This window comes from Apteryx rowi, unplaced genomic scaffold, assembly GCF_003343035.1.
Source record: "Apteryx rowi isolate R43461 unplaced genomic scaffold, aptRow1 scaffold_229, whole genome shotgun sequence".
In the NCBI taxonomy this organism is placed as follows: Eukaryota; Metazoa; Chordata; class Aves; order Apterygiformes; family Apterygidae; genus Apteryx; species Apteryx rowi.
Window position 1 is genome coordinate 992542 of NW_020448630.1, and position 13001 is coordinate 1005542.

The 13001-nt window shown below is 42.7% G+C and overlaps 1 long non-coding RNA gene across 3 annotated transcripts in view; it reads right to left on the reverse strand.

The window, feature by feature from the left end:
• Positions 1 to 13001, reverse strand: part of LOC112965977 — a 39976-nt gene that overhangs the window by 6163 nt on the left and 20812 nt on the right. Inside the window, exons 4-5 of one of the 3 annotated variants that reach the window (XR_003253448.1) lie at positions 6426 to 6510; positions 2377 to 5194 (exon numbers count right to left, since the gene is read on the reverse strand). The exons of 1 other annotated variant lie outside the window; for it this stretch is intronic. This is a non-coding gene — a long non-coding RNA (uncharacterized LOC112965977). Of the gene's footprint in view, positions 1 to 2376; positions 5195 to 6425; positions 6511 to 13001 lie in introns of those variants that run through there. One more of the 3 variants, XR_003253452.1, reaches the window with a different exon arrangement.

A 13001-nucleotide genomic window follows, 5' to 3' on the forward strand; every position in this document is an offset into this window, starting at 1 on the left:
ATGGGGTGTTGGCAACCAGGAAGACTCAAAAACACCAGCTCAACTAAAATTTGGATTTTTTTTTACAAAGAACACAAGCACTACTTTGGTGAGGTTTGGGGTTCTGTTAGCTGCTTTAACCTTATCAAGACAACACTTGATCCTTATTGGCTTAAAATTCTGCAGCCCTTAGTCTTTAGAGTAGTCATACAGGAATATCCTGCTCTGGCCTGGAGTACTTCATGCGTACTCAACACAGACTCTTTCCAAGATCCTCTTCAACTTTATTATTTGTTACAGAATGGCCCAAATACAGCTTCATTTAAAAAAAAAAGTAGTAGTCCAAAAAAAAACTAACCCAAAAGTTGGTATTCCTTTTGCATTATTCAAAATATTTAGCTTTCCAAGAAGGCTGTGCTCATGTGGTTTGTTGATATAGGACATGCTTTGTGGTGCTCCTGCAAAACAACTAAAAATGGAGTTGAAATATGAGGTCCATGCTGCAAATATAGCCAGGCAAGATTTTCCTTAACAGGCTTTTGTATAAAGAGTCACAGCTATTTAAGAGACTTGGGAGAATGGTGTATCCAGTGTTGTCAACTCTCATAATTCTATTGTGATTGTGATTGATACTTAACTGTGCTTCTTCCAACTCCATTTTCTGAAGAGGGAAGATCACCAATTGAAATAGGCTGATACTTGCCATGCTGGCACTTCCTTGACAAGCCAAATTAAATTATATTAGTCAGTGAAGCTTCCTACTCTTTACTTTGGGGGTTTGGGGGGGGTCCATTTTCCATGTGCTAAATTGAAAAACTAAGCTTCCAATTAAGAAAATAACCTTCCAGGATATGGTGACAAGCCTGAAATGATGACAGAAATCCTTCTTAAAAGGTCAACAAAGTGAAGACAAAAGGGGTGGGATTCGGGTGCCTAAACATAGGCATTTAGGGTCTACAATATCCAGCTCAGCCTCCAGCTTCTGCTCTAGGAAATGCAAGCTTCCTGGGGCACTATGGCCTATCTGCCAGCCCTGGATGGTCATCTCAGGTACTTTAAGCCTTTTAAAGTGTTTTACAACCCCAAAACAATTCCAGGACTTGAAACGTACAGCTTTTAGACACATACATATTTTGGGGATCACAAAAGGAGTTGGAGTTCAAGGCTGGAAATGTGGGATGTCATTTGGCAGTAAGGCCACGATATGAGAAGTTGAGTTGCTTCCCATTCATATTTCTAGTTTGTTTTCAGTTAGTCTCTCTCAAATGGCTTCTGACCCCATTAGCCGCCTCCTACCAAATGCGATAGGCAGAAGCTCAAAGATATTTAGTGCCTCCAAGCTTCATGGAAATAACTGCCTGGGTAAAGAGAGAGACCTGCAGTTGGATGCTGCGGAGGGAGAGACGGTTGTGATTTAGCCTCCATCTCTTGCAGCAGGCAGCCAGGTGGCCACCAGCATTTACAGCTAGCTGCTGTGCTCCCGGCCTCCTGCCCGCCCTGGTGAGCGGCGGGAGAGAGCTGGGAGGGCTTTCGGGGTGCGCAGCATGCCTAAGGGTGGCGGAGAGAAAGCTGGAGGAAACGAGGCAGTGTCAGTTTTGCTGCTCACAAAACAGCATATTAGGGAGCGCAGTTAAGCATTCAAAATGATTAGCAAAGCTGGGTAGTAGATTCCTTTCATCGTTTTGGCTGTCATCCTAAAAAAAATGTGCTCCAGATTTACCAGAGGTTTGCTTGGTTTGGGCCAGGGAATTTCATTAAGTAATTCCTGCATCATGTGATACAGGAGGTTGCATTAAATGGTTCAGTGATCATTTCTGTTCTTCTCTTTCAATGATTCTTTTCTGAAAAACGATGACAGCAGAGCAAGGAAGAAAAATTAAGCATTGGTGTTTAGGAAGTACAAAGAGCCCAATCTATTTAACTGCTGGGGCATTTTTTTTTTAATTGAATAACAATTCCCAGGATTCATTGATCTTTACATTAGTTAGAGCATCCTACAAGGACAGAAACCGTGATGCTGAGAGTGTGAGTAATGAGCTAGCAGCCTACTGAATCATTTCCCCTGAAGCTTTGTATTTGTAAAGAGACAGATGGTGGGAGCTGTGAAGAGGGAGAGGGGAGGAGGAAAACAGTTTTTTGAAAAAAAAAAAAAAGTAGGGATAGAGGAAAGTGAAAAAGGAATGACAGCAGGTAAGGGAGAAGAAGAGGCTGAAAATACACAGGTTGTTTCAAAATTAACACTTAGGTGTTAAAATAGATTAGGGTTATGGGAAAATATAGCAAGGAAATTACAGAAAATAAGAGCTTTGTGGCCAAGGGGGAAAAATTTAGCAAGAGCAGCCCTTAAAAAAATATTTATAGATGAACTCTAAAGTCAGTTATTACCTTTATGTGTAAATAATGAGGAAGGAGCTGGAAGTATGTGAGTACACCTCCCACAGGCTGGCATTACTGCCTGGCAGGAGGCACCGAGCTGCAGGTACCTGCAGGGGCAAAAGGCATCGCCTGAACTGTTACATCAGGGCTGGGGGTTTCTCCCACAGCCACCACTACATTTACGTGGGGGCTATTGGGAAAGGAAATAACGCTGTCCGCGGGAAGACAAAATAGGAAGCAAAATAGTCACCTACGTAACGCCAAGATGAGTGTAGCATGAAGATATGGATTACAGATTACATTAATGCATGTAAAGACTTTTGATGCAAGTCACCTACGCAACAAAACCACGGTTGTATATTTTTATCCCACAGCTAAGTTAGACTGGCCTCTCCAGCCGGGGAACTGTATGGCAGTTCTGGTACAAAGTTAATCCACTAAAACCTTGCAGGCAAGATGTGAAACGCTGCCCATGTATCTCTCCAAAGTATTGATTTTCTCCTGGTAGGCTTTTTAACTGTCATCATTTGGCACCATTTAACAAGAAAAAAAGCAGCAGAAGCCCCTGCAACTTCCCCAGGACGAGCAGCAAGGCGGAGAGCAGAGTTGGCTCGGGCTGCAGGCAAGGGACACCCGGGCATCTTCATAAGGGTATCGGTAGAGGCAGTGCGCGGCAGTGGCGTAGTCAGGGAAGCTACACAATGAGGCAAATTGATGGAGAACAAGGCGTAATCACCGTGATGTAGCGTGTTTCTGCATCGTAGGTTTGGAGGTGCTAGTAAAGCTGAGGGAAGTGCCTGGTCTTAAAAGGGAAGAGGGGAGGAAGGGGAGAGCCGTAGGACCTCGCGCTGCACAAGGTCTGCCACGGAAATGAAGGAAAGCCCCTCTGAGCTTGCTCGCGCTTGGCACGCAGAACAGGTGCACATTATCTCCCAAAGCAAACATCCCTCCTGTTATTCTCTGGCTTTAAACTAACAGGCGCTCCCCTGTGCGCACCTGTGCGACTCTGCCACCACTTAACACGTTTGGGAAGCAGATCCTGCCTCAAAGGTCACGGCTTTTGGCAATCTCTCTCTACCATCCTTTACCATGATGTTGTTGCAAGAAAGCACTTCCATAATACTGGCTTTGCAGTGCTGATGGGCAGTCACTGCCCCTTCTCCCTGCTCCCGGACACAGGTCTGCTCACGTTCAAGGCTGGCGCAGAGCACATAAATATCRCTGGAAATCTCCACTGTGCCATTTCCGTTTCAACTGTGCCAATAGCTTATTACCACGGTCCCCGCAGCCAGCGCTCACCGCGCAGGTAAATGAACATTTCACAAAAACTTCTGCTTATGAAACCCTCTCCAAGACTTCAGGCCTTTAAACACGCACCTCTTCCATCTTTTCTAATGCTATTACAATCAGTGAGGGAAGTACCATGGGCTGCATGTATATTAAAAGCCAAAAGCATCACGGGCAGTGACGAACTGTCTCTGACCTTTGGGCAGAAGCGTTTGGGGGTGAGGACGGCTTCACTGGCAGCAGTGCACGGAGCTGGTGGGTGCTGCCCGCAGAGGCAAAGCCAAAGCCGGTGCGGACAGGACTAAACAAATGAAAACGCACGTACCTGCCGGCCATCACCGCTGCTGTGAGCAGCGGCTCCTCCCCACCGCACGCAGCAACTTTGGCAGCCAAACCCACAGGGCCCGTGGGGCAGATGGAGGGACTGGGGCAATTTCAGGCAAAATACAGACGTGCCCAGCAGATGCGAATCCCAGCAGGACCGGCTGCTGTGGCAGGGGGAGAGGGGTGGCCCAAATCCGGCTGGGGACAGGTGGCTTTGAGGGACTCAGCTGGCACCTGAGGCAGGCAAAGTCCGCCCTGTGGTACCGCAACAGGCTCCTAAGGTGGGAAAAACGGGGGAAAGCCCCAGGGTATCACAAAAGTGAGGCCCTTCTATAGCTGCAGAAAACAGTTTTGTAATAGACTCTGGGCAAAAGCAATGATTAAAATAGCTAGCAATTAATTTGAAAAAAAATCGCCACCACCACCTGCTTATTCTGACTGTGTTTTCCCACTTTTTTTAAAGGAGTGTATCCTGGAAATAGTATCTTTGAGGCTTTCTTCAACGCTTCTTTAAAAGGAAGAGGAAAAAGACAGCAAATGATATTTTCCTTCAGGCTTTTGTGTACTGTTATAACTGTATTACTTGTAAACAACCTAGTAAAGCAGCACAGCCCCTACTGGGGATACAGCCATACCAGTGTAAATTTGCTATATGAGTATATCAGCAGTCAAGAGATTGATGGCTCTATTAGGACAAGACTGCCAAGTATTAAGCACATGAAAACAAAGACAAGGGATTATCATGTAGCTTTTCCAGTAACACAATGAATGAAAACCGTAAATCTCAAACACGCACATTTATTGATTAATGCAGTCCAGGCCACTTTCTCACTCCAGGCTGTGCCCAGGAATAACTCTCAGGTTGGGTTTCAATGCTCTGGGCAGGTTGGACTTCGGCACTGGCGACACGGGTTTTGCTGTTTCCTCAAAACAGCATCTGGACACCAATTCTGAGACCTGCTTCACTGGTAAAAAGCATAACCCCCATCAAATCTGCTTGATTGTCTCTTTCTGTTGCCTGTATTTCTCAGTCAAGCACATGTCCATGTTTTTCATGTCTTACATACTCTCGCCTTGCTGTGACTGATGCTTCTTACTGCAATGGCAGTTTCCTGTGCACAAAAACATTCCTCTGGAGAACCTGCGTAAGGCTCAGCCCACGCATCCCCACAGGGCAGCATCATTCAGTCTGGCGTGACCGTAGGTACTGCTTTCCCATGAGCTTGGGCTGTGAAGGGAGAGATGTAGCTGAGCAGTGCTAACGCACGGAGGCAGGCTGGTGCTCCRGAAACCCACCTAGGGCATTTCTGCAATACGGTTGGTCCAAGCCTACATATGTGGTGGTACCCAAACCGTTCCTCAGCAGATGGCAGCAAGACAAGGGTTACAAGATACTGACTGTGGAGCTGACTGTGAAATAGCATCTGTGAGAAAATCCAGCGAGTGCCTGCTCATTGCCCATGACAGAGCTCAGTGAGATGATGCCTTCAAGGAGGCAGAGCAGCCCTCAGCCTACCTGTTCCCTACGACCACAGTAGTTCCTAGGTACATCAGAGGGAAATGCGTTTTACCTTACCAGGCATACAGGGTGCAAACACAGGCCGCAAACAGTGTGTGTGCAAGCTCCTAGCTTGTCATGCGAGAGCCTAAGTATTTCAAACTTTACCACATACTGGGATTTATCAGGCTTTCAAGTCATTTTGCAACAGCTCAGATATYGGCTCTGCAGTATTTGTACTATAGCCCAGATAAAAGCACAGTTTTGGTTCCAATTTCTCTTTTTTTTTTCCACATGCTTCCATTAGTTAACCTCTAATCAAAAGAAGCAAATAATTTCTCCTGTGTCATCTGTATTTTACAACATCGGAACCAGCTATTTAGATAGCTACTCTGTGCATAACACCAAAAAACAGGAGGCTGTCCTTATGAAGAGCTTACAGTCTAACTGCATCTGGGATTTGAGTGGCTAACTAAAATYCTTTGCAAATTATCTGTCATTCCTTTGTAAGTCCTGCTTCCTTTCTTTATGTCTGAATTTGGACAGGGGATAATGAACTTCCTGTATCATACACTGAGATACAAGGAAACTCATTGTATCCCAACCAAGGAAGAGTATATCAGTAAGTAGTTTATAAGGCTGCTCTGAAGGGTCTTGTTAGAATGACTTATCCTCTTAGTTTCAGTGGTTTGATTAAGTGGATCATGTGACAAACACTTATAATGAACTTCTTCAGATGCTGCCAGGGGAAACCCAGCAGATAAAATACTGAATCCCACGGCATTGCTGAGTGCATAACAAACTGATTACAAAGACGGAAAAATCATGCAATTCATTGGCTTCTTCTCCTACGCAGGATAACACAACAGTGTTATACAATTTTTTTTCTGCTGTTCCAAATTAAAATATCCTTGTTTCCAAATCCAGTTCAAACTAGTGCAATTTTCCTCCTACAACTCACCAAGCACTCCAACAGAGCAGGCAGATCACAGCTAAATGTAACCACTTGCAAACAAGTCTATTCGTGCTTCTGAGTGATTCCGTTCCTATTAAAAACAAAATGAAAAAAAAAAATACCCAACCAAACAAAACTGAGCAGAAACTCATGAGTAACACAAGCTAGTCAGATTTGTTTCAAACATAAAATTCTAAGTCAAGCCAAATCACCACAGGGCAAACCTCATTTCACTGGCAACAGTGAGAGAGGTCAAAGAGCATGCAATTTTCAAGAGCATCTCCCACAGTTTTGGCCAATAGCTCTAGGACCAAAGATCAGGATAGGACAACAACATCTGTATGCCCTGTCTTCACCTCCAGCTAAAGGCTCGTTGTTGCTAGTTCTCCCCAGCGCAGACTCTCTACTTTAACCCCCTCTAGCAAGTTGTCCCTGTACAACAAGCTATGGTGCCTTTGCAAAAGGCGCCCAGGCTCAGGGACACAGTGTGGGACGTGCTTGTACCAGCCTTGTTGGTCAGTGTAGTTTATGACGCTGCTTCTGCAAGGCCAGTGCTATTGCCCTGAGTCAGGGGACAGCTACGGCAAGTCTGTGACAGATGGGGTGCCTGCAAGACAGTTCCTGGGACCAGTTACCTGGCAAAGACCATGGGCAACAGCCATTTGCACCAGGACATACATGTTGAACTGGTCCAGTGCCTGATTAAAACAGCTGCACATGCTCTGCTATGTAGAAAAGGACTAGGAGCTCTGCCTGCACTTTCGGCTGCCATGGTAGAGGGACAAGCACTTTAGCTGGGCATGGTACTGCTGTCAGCGAGCACGTGGAGAGATGTATGACTGGCAGGCTTTAAGGGAGGTAAATGAGATTACTTGGGAACCTTAATTCTGCAAAGGGATGATGGGGGCATGGATGATGCCTTTCCTTTTAGCTGCTGATACTGGATTCCCCTAGCCCAGACCCCAGACATTTCAGAGCAGTAGCTGAGTTGACAAAGGCTGCAAAGCCAGCCTCTGGGGCTAGCTCACTCTGTGCAATCCCACCAGTGACCCATTTTATTATGGTCACTTGGTGAATCATCTTAAAGGGAATTGCTTTGGAAGTTCAGGTGGCAGGAAGAACAAGAGACAAGAGCGCATGTCACCTTAGCAGTTCTCTGTCCTGCACGTCACCAGTAGGTCTGACGTCTGTCACTGACGTGTGGTGGAACCAAACTGGCAGCACTAATTCCCCTGCTGCACTTACAGCCCCTGCACTTCCCTCATGCCCTGCAGTCGCACTGCACAATGCARGAGTGCTCGGCCTTGCACAGAGGATGCACAATTGCTAGTGCATCACAGCTAGAAAGCTTGTACAGGCCACAAGGCTGCAGTTATACAGTGCTCAGGAGAATGACCTTGGATACGGCTGGCATTCCAGCGTGCTCCCCAGTCTGTTTGCTTCCCATACACACAGGCAGCCCCTCACTGCTTGTCTGAGAGGTGTATTAAACTACCTCACTGAATACCAATGAATTAAACACTAGACATGCGCGGGTATGCAGGCAACCTCCCAGCTGAGGCTGGGCATCCAGCTCACAGTTCCCATCAACATTAAAGCTAGGCTTCAGGAAAGCCTAAGAGTATCCTTGAAATACAGTATCAACATGCATGCATGCTACATGGGACGATAGATTCATCACACCCAGTGCAGCTGTTATAAAGAGACCTAAGGATGAAGTATTTGCCAGATGAAGAACACACATAAATATTGAACTGACTTGTTAAACGAATCAGAGCATGAGAGAGGTGAGGGGAAGCCTTGCCCTCTGGCTTGATCCATCACAATACTTTATCTTTCAATTCTGTTTTGAAGAATAGTCCAATGTTTGCGGCATCTCACAGAAATCCTAGGGGGTGGTTAAAAGCATGTTTTTTTTCAGGCAGTCAACTTATAAGTACAACTAAGGTTTAAAAATCTACATCACRCTTCGAATATCAGCTTTCCTGTGCACTATTATTAGCTATTAAGTTTCTTCAGGTGATGTTATTTCTCAATTAATGGGATTACACAGGTGTAATCAAAGGGATAACACGATACCAGTCAGCTATCATCAGCAAAACGTTGTCTCCAGTTGTGATGGCATGTGAGAAGAACAGTTTTATCTTGATTTATTTTACAGCCTGTGGGAATTCACACATCTAATAGTGAGAAACAAAGTATTTTTAAAAACGTATTTTCTATGTAATCAGTAATAATCAATAATTGCAATATTATGATAGTGCTATTAGACTCAGTCATCAGAGAAGAGTTTAATTTTAATTCTGTAGTCCCAGTGAAAATTTGCCCTTTAAATTATTTTGTTTCCACTTGACAAGGTAGCCTCCTGGAAATGTTGGCTCATTGTCCCTATCACATTTTGGTAGTTTGAACTGAATATACTTCCCCAAAGAGTTCCCTTYAATTCCATTTGCTAGTCTGGTATTTCAGATTATGTATAGATGTTGGACATAAAAGTATTTTTCCCATCACTTTACACTAAAACAGTTATAGAAACATTTTATATAGCTCAACATCTCTCCAAAATATTCAGGTAAAAATCATTTACTCATAGTTCTAATATACAGCTACAAAGGAAAAAGCCAGTATATTTTTTTGCTGCTAAATCTGTGTGCCCATTTGTTAGAAACTGAATCCATCAAATAGGGGCACAAGGACTGAGGGAGATTTTTGAAAATGTGAAGCTTACTGAGACTGTGTTTTCCTGAATAGAAAATTAGGCTAAGATATTTAATTTTTCACACCTCTAGTACCACATAATTCTTTCTGAAAGGTGTATTGTGGGACTTCCAGTTTTAAATATTTAGCAGCTGAAGAGCATCAGTGTGTGTTAAGTAAAATTTCTTCCAAACTTACTAATCTTTACTTTGTCTCTTCCTCCCATATAACAAAACAGATAAAGCTGTTCTTGGTTTAAAACATGGACACTAACCTATCCATGATCTACTTCGAAATCTTGAATTAGATCAATTGGAGTATCATTCAGAAGCTGCTTTTTTATTACTCTCATATGTATTAAATATTGTCTACAGATTTCCTGCGTAGGCCTGTCTCCAGGGACTGAAAATCTGGTGTACACAACTCATAAATAAAGCTAGGGAGACATGAGCAGGAAAAAGCATAGCATACTTCTGGGAATCACTCCAGGAAAATAAATATGCAAGATGGCACCTCACCCTACACAAAGCTGGCAAAGGTAAAATAACATTTGGGTTTGATCATTACAGAAAATAAAATAATTCTGTGTTCATATGTACATGCTGGTCTTCCACTGCAACAAAAGGGTAAAGGTAAGACTGGAGTTTGATTTACAAGAAAACAGACTTTCTGATGACAGTTGTAGCTTCTTTAACTAAATTGGAGGATCAGGTCTGAATTTGATCCCTAACTTTCAGAAGGGCTGTGAATTCTTTAAAAGTGATCCCCCAAATTTATTTCCTATCTCTGTGGTTCTCTACTCTTTATATAGCATATGCTTGTTTTTAAAAGACTATTTAGATTCTAGGTACCTTTCTCTCAACAATTACAATGTATGATTCTATACAGAAGTAGTATCAAGGCACTGTGAAGAACAAAAGAGGAACAATCAGCTTGCTTTCCTATAATGGGTTTGGATAAACATACCCTCCCATTTCCATCTGTGTTTTATTCTTCTTTCTTGAGAGTAGGGTTTTATATTTATTGGCATTGACTCTTTCCTCAAAGCTTATCCTTTTGTTCCCCTTCCGCTCTGCTCTAATCTTCCCAGTTTATTCTACCTTTTTTTTTATAGTCTCTTAAATGTTTTTTTTTTTCCTATCAGGCTTTGCACCATCTAGTCCTCAGTTTTGTTTACTGTTATTTATGAGACAATGAATAAGTTCAAGCCACTGTATATAAGGTATGAGAATGATATGACTGCCCAGGAATGATTATTAAAGGGATGAATTGGCAGAAGAGACACCCTGCAACTATGCAGATTACAGACAGATGTTTACCTGTGTTTTGCTTGGCTGTAATTTGGAAATGTATGGAATTCCTGGAGTGCAGATGTGATGTGTTCTTGCCAATTTTTGTTTCTAAGTGGATTGGTCCATATTTTTGCTTTTAGTAATGGTTTGCCTTCATCCCTATGACTTGTAACTGTTTGCCTGGCAATGTGTGTAGATAATTTTGCTTGGTTCTTAGATGTTTTATATGACAGTAGAATTATATGCTTTCCTGTGCAGACACAGGTTTAAAACAAGCTATTTATTGATGTTGAATTTCTTTAGAAGGTTTTAACATTTTGAATTTAAGAATAGTATCTTAAAGTAATAACTTGCTGTATTCCAAATGTGTTTTGCTCATGTGCTCTTACTGTTGCTTCGTGTGCGGGTTTTAAAATCACTTTATCCTTTGTATGATTGAGCATCCTTATGCTATCAGATATTCATTATGACTTTAATTGCACAAAGAACCTGTAGAAAAGTGTTTATGTCTCAGACAATGAAAAGTTACTTATGATAGAGCAACAGGAGTTCTTCAAAGGTGTATATGCACATCTGCTGGGGTTGCACATTTGCTTATGGGATTTTGGGGCCTAACATACMCACACAGCACATGTAAGCCTTGAAGCTCCTTGAGATTTCTATTTGGGCAATAGCAGGCACGGTGCACCTTATCTGTATGAGAACCCCAAGTGTGCGGGACTAGAACAGAAAGAGAACAGGGAGCTGTGTGGGATATGCACATATACAGCACTGATCAATTACTGATAAGTAACTAACTTTCTGTTCTCCTCCTGGCAGTTACCTGTACGCAATACGTATCTGTATTCCAAAGCGATCATTAATTTCTTCCATGGTAGACTCCAAGAGTCTTGGGAGATCACAGCTGGAACATTGCTTTATGTGGTATCCCATCAAGAGTTCTTATATACACTATGTAATATCTGCTGAATTGGGAAGACAGAGCTTCAGGTAGCTGGGCAGTAGATGTGTGAGATAAATAATTTTCTTGGTGAAATTGTCAACGCAGATGCTGCTCTTACAAAGTGTGATCTCATGGTTTACCTGAAATTGCCTTAACAATCTTAGAACAGACTTATACTCTGGAACATAACTAGGAAGGAARAGTAAAGGGGTTAACCTAAAAGGCTTCACCTTTTGTAGGCAAAATACCAGGGTACCCGTTACATCCCTGGTGTGGAGAGATGACTCTGTCTCTTAGAACATATGGTTTGAGGGAAGAATATGGACAGATGAATCTTCTGTTTCAGATGGAACTCCATAACCATCATTGGCAGAAATTAGAGGATATCATTAAGTACCCACTTAGAGGACAGGGATCAGCTGTGCTTCTCCCCTTACTCTTCTCACTGAAGTAACAGCCTCCAGAAGCTCATCCTAGCGGACAAGAGCGTAAAGCATATCACTGTTGACAACGATAAGGACTCCTGGGAGCTGATGGGTCTAGAAACAGGTTCCAGTCTGAGCTGGGAAAACTGGCAGACTTTCCTTGGTTGGACCCCTTAAGGACCACAGTTCAGTGAGGTGGGAAAAGCCACTGACTATAGACTGCTGCAAGTTCAACTTCTTTCAACCTTTCAGGACTGGCTACTCTGTTCTAAAACCAGAAGACAGTTTAAAATGTCATGTAGCAATTCCTCACAGGTATTCAAGATAATTCATAGCTCTAGGAAGAAAGTCTCATCTTCTTTGCCAATTAAATTTGCCATAGAGAGGTTTTCTTACCATTGATCAAGATCATGTGAAAAGCAGGATCTTCCTATACTTAACAGTCACCCAGCATATAGRCTATGAGAGGGAAGAACTTCAAATTCAGATATCAAATCCTTCTTTGTTCTGCAGCGAGAAATCCAAATGCAGAGAAGTCCATAAGATATCCTATTCATGATATCTGGAAACCAGAACTCTTTTGGCAAGTGGAGATTTAAAAGATAATTTCGCTGAGTCTTGTTTGATTTTGCCAAGTAATCTGGGAATTAGAAGGATTGATAGGTAAGCATAAAGGGAAACAGCTATCCCTGGAATGGGGAAACCATCTTCTTGTTAACCTGTGTTGTGAATATATCCACTCAGCATAACTCTATTTAGAGAGGATGCCTTCAAATCTTTTTGATTTCCTGTGTTTTGAAAAGAAGTATCTACTGAAATCTTTTACTCAGCCATTCCGCAGACTAAGCACAACATGGAAAAGACGACTGTATACCAGTGCCATAATTTAATCTCTTCCTGGCACAGAGAATCAAGCAATGCTTTCGCACTATTGACATGAAGCCATCTAAGGAGATGGCTAACAATCATGATGGCTTTTCTGTTGCTGTAAATATTTGCTAACTGCAAACTGGTTTACAAGTCTGACTGAACTGTAAAGAGGCCATCCAAAAACTATCAGATGATGATAACCTTCTATCATGACTTGTGTGGTGTCAAGATCTAACCCACATCCTGTGAGTTACTCATTTCCTAAAGGAAATTCATCTTTGTTACTATCATTTAACAGAACAGCAACCACCTATTCTAMACTAAAGCATTTGTCTGCTTTCTAGTGTTTCAGTCT